This window comes from Hyla sarda, chromosome 1 (genome assembly GCF_029499605.1).
Source record: "Hyla sarda isolate aHylSar1 chromosome 1, aHylSar1.hap1, whole genome shotgun sequence".
Lineage (NCBI taxonomy): Eukaryota > Metazoa > Chordata > Amphibia > Anura > Hylidae > Hyla > Hyla sarda.
Window position 1 is genome coordinate 259,812,055 of NC_079189.1, and position 20,706 is coordinate 259,832,760.

The window sequence follows — 20,706 nt, forward strand, 5'->3', positions numbered from 1 at the left end:
GCGCCTGCTCTCGTCAGATCGCAGACTGGTACAGATCTTAGGGCCCGGTAAGTACCGGCATGGGACACTGGCTGGGAATCCCGGCTGCCGTTGACATTTTGCTTTGTTGCCTCCTTCCGTTCCGATTCCGAAAAGGATTTATTGATGCTTAAATGCACAGTATACAAAGTGTGAAGCTGTCAACGGCCATCCAAGCTGAACGCGCCTGCTCTCGTCAGATCGCAGACTGCTACCCAGCTTAGGGCCTGGTAAGTACCAGCATGGGAGACTTGCTGGGAATCCCGGGTGCAGTTGACATTTTAATCTGTTGCCGCCTTCCGCTCCGATTCGGAAAAGGATTTATTGATGCTTAAATGCACAGTATAAAGGGCATGAAGCTGTCAACGGCCATCCTAAGCTGAACGCGCCTGCTCTCGTCAGATCGCAGACTGCTACCCAGCTTAGGGCCCGGTAAGTACCAGCATGGGAGACTGGCTGGGAATCTCAGGTGTTGTTGACATTTTGCTCTGTAGCTCTGTAGACATTTTGCTCCGATTCCGAAAAGGATTTATTGATGCTTAAATCCACAATATACAGGGTGTGAAGCAGTCTACGGCTATCCTAAGCTGAATGCGTCTGTTCTTGTCAGATCGCAGACTGCTGCCCGGCAAGTACGGGCATGGGAGACTGGCTGGCAATCCAATGTGCTATTGACATTTTGCTCTGTTGCCGCCTTCCTCTCCAATTAAAAAAAATATTTATTGATACTTAAATCCACAGTATACAAGGCGTGAAGATGTCAACTGTCATCCTAAGCTGAACTTGCCTGCTCTCGTCAGATCGCAGACTGCTACCCAGCTTAGGGCCCGGTAAGTACCGGCATGGGAGACTGGCTGGGAATCCCAGGTGCCGTTGACATTTTGCTCTATTGCTTCCTTCCGCTCCGATTCCGAAAATAATTTATTGATGCTTAAATCCACAGTATAAAAGGTGTGAAGCTGTCGACGGCCATCCTAAGTTTAACGCGCCTGCTCTCGTCAGATCGCAGACTGGTACAGATCTTAAGGCCCGGAAAGTACCGGCATGGGACACTGGCTGGGAATCCCGGCTGCCGTTGACATTTTGCTCTGTTGCCGCCTTCCGTTCCGATTCCGAAAAGGATTTATTGATGCTTAAATGCACAGTATAAAAAGCATGAAGCTGTCAACGGCCATCCTAAGCTGAACGCGCCGGCTCTCGTCAGATCGCAGACTGCTATCCAGCTTAGGGCCCGGTAAGTAACAGCATGGGAGACTGGCTGGGTATCCCAGGTGTCGTTGACATTTTGCTCTGTTGCCGCTTTCCGCTCCGATTCCGAAAAGGATTTATTGATGCTTAAATCCACAGTATACAGGGTGTGAAGATGTCTACGGCCATCCTAAGCTGAATGCGCCTGTTCTCGGCAGATCGCAGACTGCTACCCAGCTGCGGGCCTGGTAAGTACCAGCATGGGAGACTGGCTGGGAATCCCGAGTGCAGTTGACGTTTTGCTCTGTTTCTGCTCCGATTCCGAAAATTATTTATTGATGCTTAAATCCACAATATACAAAGTGTTAAGCTGTCAACGGCCATCCTAAGCTGAATGCGCCTGCTCTCGTCAGATTGCAGACTGCTACCCAGCTTAGGGCCAGGTACGTACTGGCATGGGAGACTGGCTGGGAATCCCGGTTGCCGTTGACATTTTGCTCTATTGCTGCCTTCCGCTCCGATTCCGAAAAGAATTTATTGATGCCTAAATCCACAGTATACAAGGTGTGAAGCTGTCGACGGCCATCCTAAGCTTAACGCGCCTGCTCTCGTCAGATCGCAGACTGGTACAGATCTTAGGGCCCAGTAAGTACCGGCATGGGACACTGGCTGGGAATCCCGGCTGCCGTTGACATTTTGCTCTGTTGCCGCCTTCCGTTCCGATTCCGAAAAGGATTTATTGATGCTTAAATGCACAGTATACAAAGTGTGAAGCTGTCAACGGCCATCCTAAGCTGAACGCGCCTGCTCTCGTCAGATCGCAGACTGCTACCCAGCTTAGGGCCTGGTAAGTATCTGCATGGCAGATACCGGCATGGGAGACTGGCTGGCAATCCAAGGTGCCATTGACATTTTTCTCTGTTGCCGCCTTCTTCTCAGATTAATAAAAATATTTATTGATGCTTAAATCCACAATATACAAGGCGTAAAGATGTCAACAGCCATCGTAAGCTAAACGCGCCTGCTCTCGTCAGATCGCAGACTGCTACCCAGCTTAGGGCCCAGTAAGTACCGCCATGGGAGACTGGCTGGGAATCCCGGGTGCAGTTGACATTTTGCTCTGTAGCCGCCTTCCGCTCCGATTCCGAAAAGGATTTATTGATGCTTAAATCCACAGTATACAGGGTGTGAAGCCGTCTACGGCCATCCTAAGCTGAATGTGCCTGTACTTGTCAGATCGCAGACTGCTGCCCGGCAAGTACGGGCATGGGAGACTGGCTGGCAATCCAAGGTGCAGTTGACATTTTGCTCTGTTGCCGCCTTCCTCTCTGATTCCGAAAAGGATTTATTGATGCTTAAATCCACAGTATACAGGGTGTGAAGCCGTCTACGGCTATCCTAAGCTGAATGCGCCTGTTCTTGTCAGATCGCAGACTGCTGCCCGGCAAGTACGGGCATGGGAGACTGGCTGGCAATCCAAGGTGCTATCGACATTTTGCTCTGTTGCCGCCTTCCTCTCCGATTAAAAAAATATTTATTGATGCTTAAATCCACAGTATACAAGGCATGAAGATGTCAACGGCCATCCTAAGCTGAACACGCCTGCTCTTGTCAGATCGCAGACTGCTACCCAGCTTTGGGCCCGGTAAGTACTGGCATGGGAGACTGGCTGGGAATCCCGGTTGCCGTTGACATTTTGCTCTATTGCTGCCTTCCGCTCCGATTCCAAAAAGAATTTATTGATGCTTAAATCCACAGTATATAAGGTGTGAAGCTGTCGACGGCCATCCTAAGCTTAACGCGCCTGCTCTCGTCAGATCGCAGACTGGTACAGATCTTAGGGCCCGGTAAGTACCGGCATGGGACACTGGCTGGGAATCCCGGCTGCCGTTGACATTTTGCTTTGTTGCCTCCTTCCGTTCCGATTCCGAAAAGGATTTATTGATGCTTAAATGCACAGTATACAAAGTGTGAAGCTGTCAACGGCCATCCTAAGCTGAACGCGCCTGCTCTCGTCAGATCGCAGACTGCTACCCAGCTTAGGGCCTGGTAAATACCAGCATGGGAGACTGGCTGGGAATCCCGGGTGCAGTTGACATTTTAATCTGTTGCCGCCTTCCGCTCCGATTCGGAAAAGGATTTATTGATGCTTAAATGCACAGTATAAAGGGCATGAAGCTGTCAACGGCCATCCTAAGCTGAACGCGCCTGCTCTCGTCAGATCGCAGACTGCTACCCAGCTTAGGGCCCGGTAAGTACCAGCATGGGAGACTGGCTGGGAATCTCAGGTGTTGTTGACATTTTGCTCTGTAGCTCTGTAGACATTTTGCTCCGATTCCGAAAAGGATTTATTGATGCTTAAATCCACAATATACAGGGTGTGAAGCCGTCTACGGCTATCCTAAGCTGAATGCGCCTGTTCTTGTCAGATCGCAGACTGCTGCCCGGCAAGTACGGGCATGGGAGACTGGCTGGCAATCCAAGGTGCTATTGACATTTTGCTCTGTTGCCGCCTTCCTCTCCAATTAAAAAAAATATTTATTGATACTTAAATCCACAGTATACAAGGCGTGAAGATGTCAACTGTCATCCTAAGCTGAACTTGCCTGCTCTTGTCAGATCGCAGACTGCTACCCAGCTTAGGGCCCGGTAAGTACCGGCATGGGAGACTGGCTGGGAATCCCGGGTGCAGATGACATTTTGCTCTGTTGCCGCCTTCCGTTCCGATTCCGAAAAGGATTTATTGATGCTTAAATGCACAGTATACAAAGTGTGAAGCTGTCGACGGCCATCCTAAGTTTAACGCGCCTGCTCTCGTCAGATCGCAGACTGGTACAGATCTTAAGGCCCGGAAAGTACCGGCATGGGACACTGGCTGGGAATCCTGGCTGCCGTTGACATTTTGCTCTGTTGCCGCCTTCCGTTCCGATTCCGAAAAGGATTTATTGATGCTTAAATGCACAGTATAAAAAGCATGAAGCTGTCAACGACCATCCTAAGCTGAACGCGCCTGCTCTCGTCAGATCGCAGACTGCTACCCAGCTTAGGGCCCGGTAAGTAACAGCATGGGAGACTGGCTGGGAATCCCAGGTGTCGTTGACATTTTGCTCTGTTGCCGCTTTCCGCTCCGATTCCGAAAAGAATTTATTGATGCTTAAATCCACAGTATACAGGGTGTGAAGATGTCTATGGCCATCCTAAGCTGAATGCGCCTGTTCTCGGCAGATCGCAGACTGCTACCCAGTTTCGAGCCTGGTAAGTACCAGCATGGGAGACTGGCTGGGAATCCCGAGTGCAGTTGACATTTTGCTCTGTTTCTGCTCCGATTCCGAAAATTATTTATTGATGCTTAAATCCACAGTATACAAAGTGTTAAGCTGTCAACGGCCATCCTAAGCTGAATGCGCCTGCTCTCGTCAGATTGCAGACTGCTACCCAGCTTAGGGCCTGGTAAGTACCAGCATGGGAGACTGGCTGGGAATCCCAGGTGCAGTTGACATTTTAATCTGTTGCCGCCTTCCGCTCCGATTCAGAAAAGGATTTATTGATGCTTAAATCCACAATATATAGGGTGTGAGGCTGTCAACGGCCATCCTAAGCTTAACGCGCCTGCTCTCGTCAGATCGCAGACTGCTACCCAGCTTAGGGCCTGGTAAGTACCAGCATGGGAGACTGGCTGGGAATCCCGGGTGCAGTTGACATTTTAATCTGTTGCCGCCTTCCACTCCGATTCGGAAAAGGATTTATTGATGCTTAAATGCACAGTATAAAGGGCGTGAAGCTGTCAACGGCCATCCTAAGCTGAAAGCGCCTGCTCTTGTCAGATCGCAGACTTCTACCCAGCTTAGGGCCCGGTAAATACCAGCATGGGAGACTGGCTGGGAATCCCAGGTGTTGTTGACATTTTGCTCTGTAGCCGCCTTCCGCTCCGATTCCGAAAAGGATTTATTGATGCTCAAATACACAGTTTACAGGGTGTGAAGCCATCTACGGCTATCCTAAGCTGAATGTGCCTGTTCTTGTCAGATCGCAGACTGCTGCCCGGCAAGTACTGGCATGGGAGACTGGCTGGCAATCCAAGGTGCTATTGACATTTTGCTCTATTGCTGCCTTCCGCTCCGATTCCGAAAAGAATTTATTGATGCTTAAATCCACAGTATACAAGGTGAGAAGCTGTCGACGGTCATCCTAAGCTAAACGCGCCTGCTCTCGTCAGATCGCAGACTGGTACAGATCTTAGGGCCCGGTAAGTACCGGCATGGGACACTGGCTGGGAATCCCGGCTGCCGTTGACATTTTGCTCTGTTGCCGCCTTCCGTTCCGATTCCGAAAAGGATTTATTGATGCTTAAATGCACAGTATAAAGGGCGAAAAGCAGTCAACGGCCATCCTAAGCTGAACGCGCCTGCTCTCGTCAGATTGCAGACTGCTACCTAGCTTAGGGCCCGGTAAGTACCAGCATGGGAGACTGGCTGGGAATCCCAGGTGTCGTTGACATTTTGCTCTGTTGCCGCCTTCCGCTCCGATTCCGAAAAGGATTTATTGATGCTTAAATCCACAGTATACAGGGTGTGAAGATGTCTACGGCCATCCTAAGCTGAATGCGCCTGTTCTTGTCAGATCACAGACTGCTGCCCGGCAGTTACCGGCATGGGAGACTGGCTGGCAGTCCAAGGTGCCATTGACATTTTGTTCTGTTGCCGGCTTCCGCTCCGATTCGGAAAAGGATTTATTGATGCTTAAATCCACAATATACAGGGTGTGAAGCTGTCAACGGCCATCCTAAGCCTGAACGTGCCTGCTTTCCTCAGATCGCAGACTGCTGCCCGGCAGTTACCGGCATGGGAGACTGGCTGGCAATCCAAGGTGCCATTGACATTTTGCTTTGTTGCCGCCTTCCTCTCCGATTAATAAAAATATTTATTGATGCTTAAATCCACAATATACAAGGCGTGAAGATGTCAACGGCCATCCTATGCTGAGCGCGCCTGCTCTTGTCAGATCGCAGACTGCTACCCAGCTTAGGGCCCAGTAAGTACCGGCATGTGAGACTGGCTGGGAATCCCGGGTGCAGCCGACATTTTGCTCTGTTGCCGCCTTCCGTTCCGATTCCGAAAAGGATTTATTGATGCTTAAATGCACAGTATAAAAAGCATGAAGCTGTCAATGGCCATCCTATGCTGAACGCGCCTGCTCTCATCAGATCGCAGACTTTTACCCAGCTTAGGGCCCGGTAAGTACTGGCATGGGAGACTGGCTGGGAATCCCAGTTGCCGTTGACATTTTGTTCTATTGCTGCCTTCCGCTCCGTTTCCGAAAATAATTTATTGATGCTTAAATCCACAGTATACAAGGTGTGAAGCTGTTGACGGCCATCCTAAGCTTAACGCGCCTGCTCTCGTCAGATCGCAGACTGGTACAGATCTTAGGGCCCGGTAAGTACTGGCATGGGACACTGGCTGGGAATCCCGGCTGCCGTTGACATTTTGCTCTGTTGCCGCCTTCCGTTCCGATTCCGAAAAGGATTTATTGATGCTTAAATGCACAGTATACAAAGTGTGAAGCTGTCAACGGCCATCCTAAGCTGAACGCGCCTGCTCTCGTCAGATCGCAGACTGATACCCAGCTTAGGGCCTGGTAAGTACCAGCATGGGAGACTGGCTGGGAATCCCGGGTGCAGTTGACATTTTGCTCTGTTGCCGCCTTCCTCTCCGATTAAAAAAAATATTTATTGATGCTTAAATCCACAGTATACAAGGCTTGAAGATGTCAACGGCCATCCTAAGCTGAACGCGCCTGCCCTCGTCAGATCGCAGACTGCTACCCAGCTTAGGGCCCGGTAAGTACTGGCATGGGAGACTGGCTGGGAATCCTGGGTGCCGTTGACATTTTGCTCTATTGCTGCCTTCCGCTCCGATTCAGAAAAGAATTTATTGATGCTTAAATCCACAGTATACAAGGTGTGAAGCTGTCGACGGCCATCCTAAGCTTAACGCGCCTGCTCTCGTCAGATCGCAGACTGGTACAGATCTTAGGGCCCGGTAAGTACCGGCATGGGACACTGGCTGGGAATCCCGACTGCCGTTGACATTTTGCTCTGTTGCCGCCTTCCGTTCCGATTCCGAAAAGGATTTATTGATGCTTAAATGCACAGTATAAAGGGCAAAAAGCTGTCAACGGCCATCCTAAGCTGAACGCGCCTGCGCTCGTCAGATCACAGACTGCTACCCAGCTTAGGGCCCGGTAAGTACCAGCATGGGAGACTGGCTGGGAATCCCAGGTGTCGTTGACCTTTTGCTCTGTTGCCGCCTTCCGCTCCGATTCCGAAAAGGATTTATTGATGCTTAAATGCACAGTATAAAAAGCATGAAGCTGTCAATGGCGACCCTAAGCTGAACGCGCCTGCTCTCGTCAGATCGCAGACTGCTACCCAGCTTAGGGCCCGGTAAGTACTGGCATGGGAGACTGGCTGGGAATCCCGGTTGCCATTGACAATTTGCTCTATTGCTCGAATTCCGAAAAGAATTTATTGATGCTTAAATCCACAGTATACAGGGTGTGAAGATGTCTACGGCCATCCTAACATGAATGCGCCTGTTCTCGTCAGATAGCAGACTGCTACCCAGCTTCGGGCCCGGTAAGTAACAGCATGGGAGACTGGCTGGGAATCCCGAGTGCAGTTGACATTTTGCTCTGTTTCTGCTCCGATTCCGAAAATTATTTATTGATGCTTAAATCCACAGTATACAAAGTGTGAAGCTGTCAACGGCCATCCTAAGCTGAACGCGCCTGCTCTCGTCAGATCGCAGACTGCTAACCAGCTTAGGGCCTGGTAAGTACCAGCATGGGAGACTGGCTGGGAATCCCGGGTGCAGTTGACAATGTAATCTGTTGCCGCCTTCCGCTCCGATTCGGAAAAGGATTTATTGATGCTTAAATCCACAGTATACAGGGTGTGAAGCAATCTACGGCTATCCTAAGCTGAATGTGCCTGGTCTTGTCAGATCGCAGACTGCTGCCCGGCAAGTACGGGCATGGGAGACTTGCTGGCAATCCCAGGTGCTATTGCCATTTTGCTCTGTTGCCGCCTTCCTCTCCGATTCCGAAAAGGATTTATTGATGCTTAAATGCACAGTATACAAGGCGAGAAGATGTCAACGGCCGTCCTAAGCTGAACGCGCCTGCTCTCGTCAGATCGAAGACTGCTACCCAGCTTTGGGCCTGGTAAGTACCAGCATGGGAGACTGGCTGGGAATCCCGAGTGCAGTTGACATTTTGCTCTGTTTCTGCTCCGATTCCGAAAATTATTTATTGATGCTTAAATCCACAGTATACAAAGTGTGAAGCTGTCAACGGCCATCCTAAGCTGAACGCGCCTGCTCTCGTCAGATCGCAGACTGCTAACCAGCTTAGGGCCTGGTAAGTACCAGCATGGGAGACTGGCTGGGAATCCCGGGTGCAGTTGACATTTTAATCTGTTGCCGCCTTCCGCTCCGATTCGGAAAAGGATTTATTGATGCTTAAATCCACAGTATACAGGGTGTGAAGCCATCTACGGCTATCCTAAGCTGAATGTGCCTGTTCTTGTCAGATCGCAGACTGCTGCCCGGCAAGTACGGGCATGGGAGACTGGCTGGCAATCCCAGGTGCTATTGCCATTTTGCTCTGTTGCCGCCTTCCTCTCCGATTCCGAAAAGGATTTATTGATGCTTAAATGCACAGTATACAAGGCAAGAAGATGTCAACGGCCGTCCTAAGCTGAACGCGCCTGCTCTCGTCTGAGCAAAGACTGCTACCCAGCTTTGGGCCTGGTAAGTACCAGCATGGGAGACTGGCTGGGAATCCCGGGTGCAGCTGACATGTTGCTCTGTTTCTGCTCCGATTCCGAAAATTATTTATTGATGCTTAAATCCACAGTATACAAAGTGTGAAGCTGTCAACGGCCATCCTAAGCTTAACGCGCCTGCTCTCGTCAGATCGCAGACTGGTACAGATCTTAGGGCCCGGTAAGTACCGGCATGGGAGACTGGCTGGGAATCCCGGCTGCCGTTGACATTTTGCTCTGTTGCCGCCTTCCGTTCCGATTCCGAAAAGGATTTATTGATGCTTAAAGGCACAGTATAAAGGGCAAAAAGCTGTCAACTGCCATCCTAAGCTGAACGCGCCTGCTCTTGTCAGAACACAGACTGCTACCCAGCTTAGGGCCCGGTAAGTACCAGCATGGGAGACTGGCTGGGAATCCCAGGTGTCGTTGACATTTTGCTCTGTTGCCGCCTTCCGCTCCGATTCCGAAAAGGATTTATTGATGCTTAAATCCACAGTATACAAAGTGCGAAGCTGTCAACGGCCATCCTAAGCTGAACGCGCCTGCTCTCGTCAGATCGCAGACTGCTGCCCGGCAGTTACCGGCATGGGAGACTGGCTGGCAATCCAAGGTGCCATTGCCATTTTGCTCTGTTGCCGCCTTCCTCTCCGATTAATAAAAATATTTATTGATGCTTAAATCCACAATATACAAGGCATGAAGATGTCAACGGCCATCCTAAGCTGAACGCGCCTGCTCTTGTCAGATCGCAGACTGCTACCCAGCTTAGGGCCCGGTAAGTACTGGCATGGGAGACTGGCTGGGAATCCTGGGTGCCGTTGACATTTTGCTCTATTGCTGCCTTCCGCTCCGATTCAGAAAAGAATTTATTGATGCTTAAATCCACAGTATACAAGGTGTGAAGCTGTCGACGGCCATCCTAAGCTTAACGCGCCTGCTCTCGTCAGATCGCAGACTGGTACAGATCTTAGGGCCCGGTAAGTACCGGCATGGGACACTGGCTGGGAATCCCGACTGCCGTTGACATTTTGCTCTGTTGCCGCCTTCCGTTCCGATTCCGAAAAGGATTTATTGATGCTTAAATGCACAGTATAAAGGGCAAAAAGCTGTCAACGGCCATCCTAAGCTGAACGTGCCTGCGCTCGTCAGATCACAGACTGCTACCCAGCTTAGGGCCCGGTAAGTACCAGCATGGGAGACTGGCTGGGAATCCCAGGTGTCGTTGACCTTTTGCTCTGTTGCCGCCTTCCGCTCCGATTCCGAAAAGGATTTATTGATGCTTAAATGCACAGTATAAAAAGCATGAAGCTGTCAATGGCGACCCTAAGCTGAACGCGCCTGCTCTCGTCAGATTGCAGACTGCTACCCAGCTTAGGGCCCGTTAAGTACTGGCATGGGAGACTGGCTGGGAATCCCGGTTGCCATTGACAATTTGCTCTCTTGCTCGAATTCCGAAAAGAATTTATTGATGCTTAAATCCACAGTATACAGGGTGTGAAGATGTCTACGGCCATCCTAAGATGAATGCGCCTGTTCTCATCAGATAGCAGACTGCTACCCAGCTTCGGGCCCAGTAAGTACCGGCATGGGAGACTGGCTGGGAATCCCGGGTGCAGTTGACATTTTGCTCTGTTGCCGCCTTCCGTTCTGATTCCGAAAAGGATTTATTGATGCTTAAATGCACAGTATAAAAAGCATGAAGCTGTCAATGGCCACCCTAAGCTGAACGCGCCTGCTCTCGTCAGATCGCAGACTGCTACCCAGCTTAGGGCCCGGTAAGTACTGGCATGGGAGACTGGCTGGGAATCCCGGTTGCCATTGACATTTTGCTCTATTGCTCGAATTCCGAAAAGAATTTATTGATGCTTAAATCCACAGTATACAAGGTGTGAAGCTGTCGACGGCCATCCTAAGCTTAACGCGCCTGCTCTCGTCAGATCGCAGACTGGTACAGATCTTAGGGCCCGGTAAGTACCGGCATGGGACACTGGCTGGGAATGCCCGGCTGCCGTTGACATTTTGCTCTGTTGCCGCCTTCCGTTCCGATTCCGAAAAGGATTTATTGATGCTTAAATGCACAGTAGAAAGGGCGAGAAGCTGTCAACGGCCATCCTAAGCTGAACGCGCCTGCTCTCGTCAGATCGCAGACTGCTACCCAGCTTAGGGCCCGGTAAGTAACAGCATGGGAGACTGGCTGGGAATCCCAGGTGTCGTTGACATTTTGCTCTGTTGCTGCCTTCCGCTCAGATTCCGAAAAGGATTTATTGATGCTTAAATCCACAGTATACAGGGTGTGAAGATGTCTACGGCCATCCTAAGATGAATGCACCTGTTCTCGTCAGATCGCAGACTGCTACCCAGCTTCGGCCCTGGTAAGTAACAGCATGGGAGACTGGCTGGGAATCCCGAGTGCAGTTGACATTTTGCTCTGTTTCTGCTCCGATTCCGAAAATTATTTATTGATGCTTAAATCCACAGTATACAAAGTGTGAAGCTGTCAACGGCCATCCTAAGCTGAACGCGCCTGCTCTCGTCAGATCGCAGACTGCTAACCAGCTTAGGGCCTGGTAAGTACCAGCATGGGAGACTGGCTGGGAATCCCGGGAGCAGTTGACATTTTAATCTGTTGCCGCCTTCCGCTCCGATTCGGAAAAGGATTTAATGATGCTTAAATCCACAGTATACAGGGTGTGAAGCCATCTACGGCTATCCTAAGCTGAATGTGCCTGTTCTTGTCAGTTCGCAGACTGCTGCCCGGCAAGTACGGGCATGGGAGACTGGCTGGCAATCCCAGGTGCTATTGCCATTTTGCTCTGTTGCCGCCTTCCTCTCCGATTCCGAAAAGGATTTATTGATGCTTAAATGCACAGTATACAAGGTGAGAAGATGTCAACGGCCGTCCTAAGCTGAACGCGCCTGCTCTCGTCAGATCGAAGACTGCTAGCCAGCTTTGGGCCTGGTAAGTACCAGCATGGTAGACTGGCTGGGAATCCCGGGTGCAGCTGACATTTTAATCTGTTGCCGCATTCCGCTCCGATTTGGAAAAGGATTTATTGATGCTTAAATCCACAATATACAGGGTGTGAAGCTGTCAACGGCAATCCTAAGCCTGAACGTGCCTGCTCTCCTCAGATCGCAGACTGCTGCCCGGTAAGTACCAGCATGGGAGACTGGCTGGGAATCCCAGGTGTTGTTGACATTTTGCTCTGTTGCCGCCTTCCGCTCCGATTCCGAAAAGGATTTATTGATGCTTAAATCCACAGTATACAGGGTGTGAAGCCGTCTACGGCTATCCTAAGCTGAATGCGCCTGTTCTTGTCAGATCGCAGACTGCTGCCCGGCATGTACGGGCATGGGAGACTGGCTGGCAATCCAAGGTGCTATTGACATTTTGCTCTGTTGCCGCCTTCCTCTCTGATTAAAAAAAATATTTATTGATGCTTAAATCCACAGTATACAAGGCGTGAAGATGTCAACGGCCATCCTAAGCTGAACGCGCCTGCTCTCGTCAGATCGCAGACTGCTACGCAGCTTAGGGCCCAGTAAGTACCGGCATGGAGACTGGCTGGGAATCCCGGGTGCAGTTGCCATTTTGCTCTGTTGCCGCCTTCCGTTCCGATTCCGAAAAGGATTTATTGATGATTAAATGCACAGTATAAAAAGCATGAAGCTGTCAATGGCCATCCTAAGCTGAACTCGCCTGCTCTCGTCAGATCGCAGACTGCTACCCAGCTTAGGGCCCGGTAAGTACTGGCATTTGAGACTGGCTGGGAATCCAGGGTGCTGTTGACATATTGCTCTATTGCTGCCTTCCGCTCCGATTCCGAAAAGAATTTATTGATGCTTAAATCCACAGTATACAAGGTGTGAAGCTGTCGACGGCCATCCTAAGCTTAACGCGCCTGCTCTTGTCAGATCGCAGACTGGTACAGATCTTAGGGCCCGGTAAGTACCGGCATGGGACACTGGTTGGGAATCCCGGCTGCCGTTGACATTTTGCTCTGTTGCCGCCTTCCGTTCCGATTCCGAAAAGGATTTATTGATGCTTAAATGCACAGTATAAAGGGCGAGAAGCTGTCAACGGCCATCCTAAGCTGAACGCGCCTGCTCTCGGCAGATCACAGACTGCTACCCAGCTTAGGGCCCGGTAAGTACCAGCATGGGAGCCTGCCTGGGAATCCCAAGTATTGTTGACATTTTGCTCTGTTGCCGCCTTCCGCTCCGATTCCGAAAAGGTTTTATTGATGCTTAAATCCACAGTATACACGGTGAGAAGATGTCTACGGCCATCCTAAGCTGAATGTGCCTGTTCTTGTCAGATCGCAGACTGCTACCCAGCTTAGGGCCTGGTAAGTACCAGCATGGGAGACTGGCTGGGAATCCCAGGTGTTGTTGACATTTTGCTCTGTAGCCGCCTTCCGCTCCGATTCCGAAAAGGATTTATTGATGCTTAAATCCACAGTATACAGGGTGTGAAGCCGTCTACGGCTATCCTAAGCTGAATGTGCCTGTTCTTGTCAGATCGCAGACTGCTGCCCGGCAAGTACGGGCATGGGAGACTGGCTGGCAATCCAAGGTGCTATTGCCATTTTGCTCTGTTGCCGCCTTCCTCTCCGATTCCGAAAAGGATTTATTGATGCTTAAATGCACAGTATAAAAAGCATGAAGCTGTCAATGGCCATCCTAAGCTGAACGTGCCTGCTCTCGTCAGATCGCAGACTGCTACCCAGCTTAGGGCCTTGTAAGTTCCAGCATGGGAGACTGGCTGGGAATCCCGGGTGCAGTTGACATTTTAATCTGTTGCCGCCTTCTGCTCCGATTCGGAAAAGGATTTATTGATGCTTAAATGCACAGTATAAAGGGCGTGATGCTGTCAACGGCCATCCTAAGCTGAACACGCCTGCTCTCGTCAGATTGCAGACTGCTACCCAGCTTAGGGCCTGGTAAGTAACAGCATGGGAGACTGGCTGGGAATCTCAGGTGTTGTTGGCATTTAGCTTTGTAGCTCTGTAGACATTTTGCTCCGATTCCGAAAAGGATTTATTGATGCTTAAATCCACAGTATACAGGGTGTGAAGCCGTCTACGGCTATCCTAAGCTGAATGCGCCTGTTCTTGTCAGATCGCAGACTGCTGCCCGGCAAGTACGGGCATGGGAGACTTGCTGGCAATCCAAGGTGCTATTGACATTTTGCTCTGTTGCCGCCTTCCTCTCCGATTAAAAAAAATATTTATTGATGCTTAAATCCACAGTATACAAGGCGTGAAGATGTCAATGGCCATCCTAAGCTGAACGCGCCTGCTCTCGTCAGATCGCAGACTGCTACCCAGCTTAGGGCCCGGTAAGTACTGGCATGGGAGACTGGCTGGGAATCCCGGGTGCCGTTGACTTTTTGCTCTATTGCTGCCTTCCGCTCCGATTCCGAAAATAATTTATTGATGCTTAAACCCACAGTATACAAGGTGTGAAGCTGTCGACGGCCATCCTAAGCTTAACGCGCCTGCTCTCGTCAGATCGCAGACTGGTACAGATCTTAGGGCCCGGTAAGTACCGGCATGGGACACTGGCTGGGAATCCCGGCTGCCGTTGACATTTTGCACTGTAGCCGCCTTCCGTTCCGATTCCGAAAAGGATTTATTGATGCTTAAATGCACAGTATACAAAGTGTGAAGCTGTCAACGGCCATCCTAAGCTGAACGCGCCTGCTCTCGTCAGGTCGCAGACTGCTACCCAGCTTAGGGCCCGGTAAGTACCAGCATGGGAGACTGGCTGGGAATCCTGGGTGCAGTTGACATTTTAATCTGTTGCCGCCTTCCGCTCCGATTCGGAAAAGGATTTATTGATGCTTAAATGCACAGTATAAAGGGCGTGAAGCCGTCAACGGCCATCCTAAGCTGAACGCGCATCCTCTCGTCAGATCGCAGACTGCTAACCAGCTTAGGGCCCGGTAAGTACCAGCATGGGAGACTGGCTGGGAATCCGAGGTGTTGTTGACATTTTGCTCTGTAGCCGCCTTCCGCTCCGATTCCGAAAAGGATTTATTGATGCTTAAATCCACAGTATACAGGGTGTGAAGCCGTCTACGGCTATCCTAAGCTGAATGTGCCTGTTCTTGTCAGATCGCAGACTGCTGCCCGGCAAGTACGGGCATGGGAGACTTGCTGGCAATCCAAGGTGCTATTGACATTTTGCTCTGTTGCCGCCTTCCTCTCCGATTCCGAAAAGGATTTATTGATGCTTAAATCCACAGTATACAGGGTGTGAAGCCGTCTACGGCTATCCTAAGCTGAATGCGCCTGTTCTTGTCAGATCGCAGACTGCTGCCCGGCAAGTACGGGCATGGGAGACTGGCTGGCAATCCAAGGTGCTATTGACATTTTGCTCTGTTGCCGCCTTCCTCTCCAATTAAAAAAAATATTTATTGATGCTTAAATCCACAGTATACAAGGCATAAAGTTGTCAATGGCCATTCTTAGCTGAACGCGCCTGCTCTCGTCAGATCGCAAACTGCTACCCAGCTTAGGGCCTGGTAAGTACTGGCATGGGAGACTGGCTGGGAATCCCGGGTGCCGTTGCCATTTTGCTCTATTGCTGCCTTCCGCTCCGATTCCGAAAATAATTTATTGATGCTTAAACCCACAGTATACAAGGTGTGAAGCTGTCGACGGGCATCCTAAGCTTAACGCGCCTGCTCTCGTCAGATCGCAGACTGGTACAGATCTTAGGGCCCGGTAAGTACCGGCATGGAACACTGGCTGGGAATCCCGGCTGCCGTTGACATTTTGCTCTGTTGCCGCCTTCCGTTCCGATTCCGAAAAGGATTTATTGATGCTTAAATGCACAGTATACAAAGTGTGAAGCTGTCAACGGCCATCCTAAGCTGAACGCGCCTGCTCTCGTCAGATCGCAGACTGCTACCCAGCTTAGGGCCTGGTAAGTACCAGCATGGGAGACTGGCTGGGAATCCCGGGTGCAGTTGACATTTTAATCTGTTGCCGCCTTCCGCTCCGATTCGGAAAAGGATTTATTGATGCTTAAATGCACAGTATAAAGGGCGTGAAGCAGTCAACGGCCATCCTAAGCTGAACGCGCATGCTCTCGTCAGATCGCAGACTGCTACCCAGCTTAGGGCCCGGTAAGTACCAGCATGGGAGACTGGCTGGGAATCCCAGGTGTTGTTGACATTTTGCTCTGTAGCCGCCTTCCCCTCCGATTCCGAAAAGGATTTATTGATGCTTAAATCCACAGTATACAGGGTGTGAAGCCGTCTACGGCTATCCTAAGCTGAATGTGCCTGTTCTTGTCAGATCGCAGACTGCTGCCCGGCAAGTACGGGCATGGGAGACTTGCTGGCAATCCAAGGTGCTATTGACATTTTGCTCTGTTGCCGCCTTCCTCTCCGATTCCGAAAAGGATTTATTGATGCTTAAATGCACAGTATAAAGGGCATGAAGCTGTCAATGGCCATCCTAAGCTGAACGCGCCTGCTCTCGTCAGATCGTAGACTGCTACCCAGCTTAGGGCCTGGTAAGTACCAGCATGGGAGACTGGCTGGGAATCTCAGGTGTTGTTGACATTTTGCTCTGTAGCTATGTAGACATTTTGCTCCGATTCCGAAAAGGATTTATTGATGCTTAAATCCACAGTATACAGGGTGTGAAGCCATCTACGGCTATTCTAAGCTGAATGCGCCTGTTCTTGTCAGATCATAGACTGCTGCCCGGCAAGTACGGGCATGGGAGAATGGCTGGCAATCCAAGGTGCTATTGACATTTTGCTCTGTTGCCGCCTTCCTCTCCGATTAAAAAAAATATTTATTGATGCTTAAATCCACAGTATACAGGGTGTGAAGCCATCTACGGCTATCCTAAGCTGAATGCGCCTGTTCTTGTCAGATCGCAGACTGCTGCCCGGCAAGTACGGGCATGGGAGACTGGCTGGCAATCCAAGGTGCTATTGACATTTTGCTCTGTAGCCGCCTTCCGAAAAGGATTTATTGATGCTTAAATCCACAGTATACAGGGTGTGAAGCCGTCTACGGCTATCCTAAGCTGAATGTGCCTGTTCTTGTCAGATCGCAGACTGCTGCCCGGCAAGTACAGGCATGGGAGACTGGATGGCAATCCAAGGTGGTATTGACATTTTGCTCTGTTGCCGCCTTCCTCTCCTTTTCCGAAAAGGATTTATTGATGCTTAAATCCACAGTATACAAGGTGTGAAGCTGTCGACGGCCATCCTAAGCTTAACGCGCCTGCTCTCGTCAGATCGCAGACTGGTACAGTACTTAGGGCCCGGTAGGTACCGGCATGGGACACTGGCTGGGAATCCCGGCTGCCGTTGACATTTTGCTCTGTTGCCGCCTTCCGTTCCGATTCCGAAAAGGATTTATTGATGCTTAAATCCACAGTACACAGGGTGTGAAGATGTCTACGGCCATCCTAAGCTGAATGCGCCTGTTCTCGTCAGATCGCAGACTGCTACCCAGCTTCAGGCCTGGTAAGTACCAGCATGGGAGACTGGCTGGGAATCCCGAGTGCAGTTGACATTTTGCTCTGTTTCTGCTCCGATTCCGAAAATTATTTATTGATGCTTAAATCCACAGTATACAAAGTGTGAAGCTGTCAACGGCCATCCTAAGCTGAACGCGCCTGCTCTCGTCAGATCGCAGACTGCTACCCAGCTTAGGGCCTGGTAAGTACCAGCATGGGAGACTGGATGGGAATCCCGGGTGCAGTTGCCATTTTAATCTGTTGCCGCCTTCCGCTCCGATTCAGAAAAGGATTTATTGATGCTTAAATCCACAATATACAGGGTGTGAAGCTGTCAACGGCCATCCTAAGCCTGAACGTGCCTGCTCTCCTCAGATCGCAGACCGCTGCCCGGCAGATACCGGCATGGGAGACTGGCTGGCAATCCAAGGTGCCATTGACATTTTGCTCTGTTGCCGCCTTGCTCTCCGATTAATAAAAATATTTATTATTGCTTAAATCCACAATATACAAGGCGTAAAGATGTCAACAGCCATCCTAACCTGAACGCGCCTGCTCTCGTCAGATCGCAGACTGCTACCCAGCTTAGGGCCCAGTAAGTACCGACATGGGAGACTGGCTGGGAATCCCGGGTGCAGTTGACATTTTGCTCTGTTTCTGCTCCGATTCCGAAAATTATTTATTGATGCTTAAATCCACAGTATACAAAGTGTGAAGCTGTCAACGGCCATCCTAAGCTTAACACGCCTGCTCTCGTCAGATCGCAGACTGCTACCCAGCTTAGGGCCTGGTAAGTACCAGCATGGGAGACTGGCTGGGAATCCCGAGTGCAGTTGACATTTTGCTCTGTTTCTGCTCCGATTCCGAAAATTATTTATTGATGCTTAAATCCACAGTATACAAAGTGTGAAGCTGTCAACGGCCATCCTAAGCTGAACGCGCCTGCTCTCGTCAGAATGCAGACTGCTACCCAGCTTACGGCCTGGTAAGTACCAGCATGGGAGACTGGATGGGAATCCCGGGTGCAGTTGCCATTTTAATCTGTTGCCGCCTTCCGCTCCGATTCGGAAAAGGATTTATTGATGCTTAAATCCACAATATTCAGGGTGTGAAGCTGTCAACGGCCATCCTAAGCCTGAACGTGCCTGCTCTCCTCTGATCTCAGACTGCTGCCCGGCAGATACTGGCATGGGAGACTGGCTGGCAATCCAAGGTGCCATTGACATTTTGCTCTGTTGCCGCCTTCTTCTCCGAATAATAAAAATATTTATTGATGCTTAAATCCACAATATACAAGGCATAAAGATGGCAATGGCCATCCTAAGCTGAACGTGCCTGCTCTCGTCAGACCGCAGACTGCTACCCAACTTAGGGCCCGGTAAGTACTGGCATGGGAGACTGGCTGGGAATCCCGGGTGCCGTTGACATTTTGCTCTATTGCTGCCTTCCGCTCCGATTCCGAAAATAATTTATTGATGCTTAAATCAACAGTATACAAGGTGTGAAGCTGTCGACGGCAATCCTAAGCTTAACGCGCCTTCTCTCGTCAGATCGCAGACTGGTACAGATCTTAGGGCCCGGTAAGTACCGGCATGGGAGACTGGCTGGGAATCCCAGGTGTCGTTGACATTTTGCTCTGTTGCCGCCTTCTGCTCCGATTCCAAAAAGGATTTATTGATGCTTAAATCCACAGTATACAGGGTGTGAAGATGTCTACGGCCATCCTAAGCTGAATGCGCCTGTTCTCGTCGGATCGCAGACTGCTACCCAGCTTCGGGCCTGGTAAGTACCAGCATGGGAGACTGGCTGGGAATCCCGGGTGCAGTTGACATTTTGCTCTGTTTCTGCTCCGATTCCGAAAATTATTTATTGATGCTTAAATCCACAGTATACAAAGTGTGAAACTGTCAACGGCCATCCTAAGCTGAACGCGCCTGCTCTCGTCAGATCGCAGACTGCTACACAGCTTTGGGCCTGGTAAGTAGCAGCATGGGAGACTGGCTGGGAATCCCGGGTGCATTTGACATTTTAATCTGTTGCCGCCTTCCGCTCCAATTCGGAAAAGGATTTATTGATGCTTAAATCCACAATATACAGGGTGTGAAGCTGTCAACGGCCATCCTAAGCCTGAACGTGCCTGCTCTCCTCAGATCGCAGACCGCTGCCCGGCAGATACCGGCATGGGAGACTGGCTGGCAATCCAAGGTGCCATTGACATTTTGCTCTGTTAATAAAAATATTTAATGATGCTTAAATCCACAATATACAAGGCGTAAAGATGTCAACGGCCACCCTAAGCTGAACGCGCCTGCTCTCATCAGATCGCAGACTGCTACCCAGCTTAGGGCCCAGTAAGTACCGGCATGGGAGACTGGCTGGGAATCCCGGGTGCAGTTGACATTTTGCTCTGTTGCCGCCTTCTGTTCCGATTCCGAAAAGGATTTATTGATGCTTAAATGCACAGTATAAAGGGAGTGAAGCTGTCAACGGCCATCCTAAGCTGAACGCGCCTGCTCTCGTCAGATTGCAGACTGCTACCCAGCTTAGGGCTCGGTAAGTACCAGCATGGGAGACTGGCTGGGAATCCCAGGTGTTGTTGACATTTTGCTCTGTAGCCGCCTTCCGAAAAGGATTTATTGATGCTTAAATCCACAGTATACAGGGTGTGAAGCCGTCTACGGCTATCCTAAGCTGAATGTGCCTGTTCTTGTCAGATCGCAGACTGCTGCCCGGCAAGTACAGGCATGGGAGACTGGCTGGCAATCCAAGGTGCTATTGACATTTTGCTCTGTTGCCGCCTTCCTCTCCTTTTCCGAAAAGGATTTATTGATGCTTAAATCCACAGTATACAAGGTGTGAAGCTGTCGACGGCCATCCTAAGCTTAACGCGCCTGCTGTCGTCAGATCGCAGACTGGTACAGTACTTAGGGCCCGGTAGGTACCGGCATGGGACACTGGCTGGGAATCCCGGCTGCCGTTGACATTTTGCTCTGTTGCCGCCTTCCGTTCCGATTCCGAAAAGGATTTATTGATGCTTAAATCCACAGTATACAGGGTGTGAAGATGTCTACGGCCATCCTAAGCTGAATGCGCCTGTTCTCGTCAGATCGCAGACTGCTACCCAGCTTCAGGCCTGGTAAGTACCAGCATGGGAGACTGGCTGGGAATCCCGAGTGCAGTTGACAT

At 50.4% G+C, this 20,706-nt stretch overlaps 8 pseudogenes; all 8 read left to right on the plus strand.

Moving 5' to 3' along the window:
* The first annotated feature begins 379 nt into the window (after positions 1-379).
* Positions 380-499, plus strand: LOC130334578 (5S ribosomal RNA; annotated as a pseudogene).
* Positions 500-3,386: 2,887 nt separating this feature from the next.
* Positions 3,387-3,506, plus strand: LOC130334589 (5S ribosomal RNA; annotated as a pseudogene).
* A 682-nt stretch (positions 3,507-4,188) lies between these two features.
* Positions 4,189-4,308, plus strand: LOC130352133 (5S ribosomal RNA; annotated as a pseudogene).
* Positions 4,309-7,967: 3,659 nt separating this feature from the next.
* Positions 7,968-8,087, plus strand: LOC130314645 (5S ribosomal RNA; annotated as a pseudogene).
* A 467-nt stretch (positions 8,088-8,554) lies between these two features.
* On the plus strand, positions 8,555-8,674 carry LOC130314773 (5S ribosomal RNA; annotated as a pseudogene).
* Positions 8,675-11,527: 2,853 nt separating this feature from the next.
* LOC130318426 (5S ribosomal RNA) lies at positions 11,528-11,647 on the plus strand (annotated as a pseudogene).
* Positions 11,648-14,301: 2,654 nt separating this feature from the next.
* Positions 14,302-14,421, plus strand: LOC130352386 (5S ribosomal RNA; annotated as a pseudogene).
* Positions 14,422-15,893: 1,472 nt separating this feature from the next.
* LOC130351183 (5S ribosomal RNA) lies at positions 15,894-16,013 on the plus strand (annotated as a pseudogene).
* Positions 16,014-20,706: the final 4,693 nt, after the last annotated feature.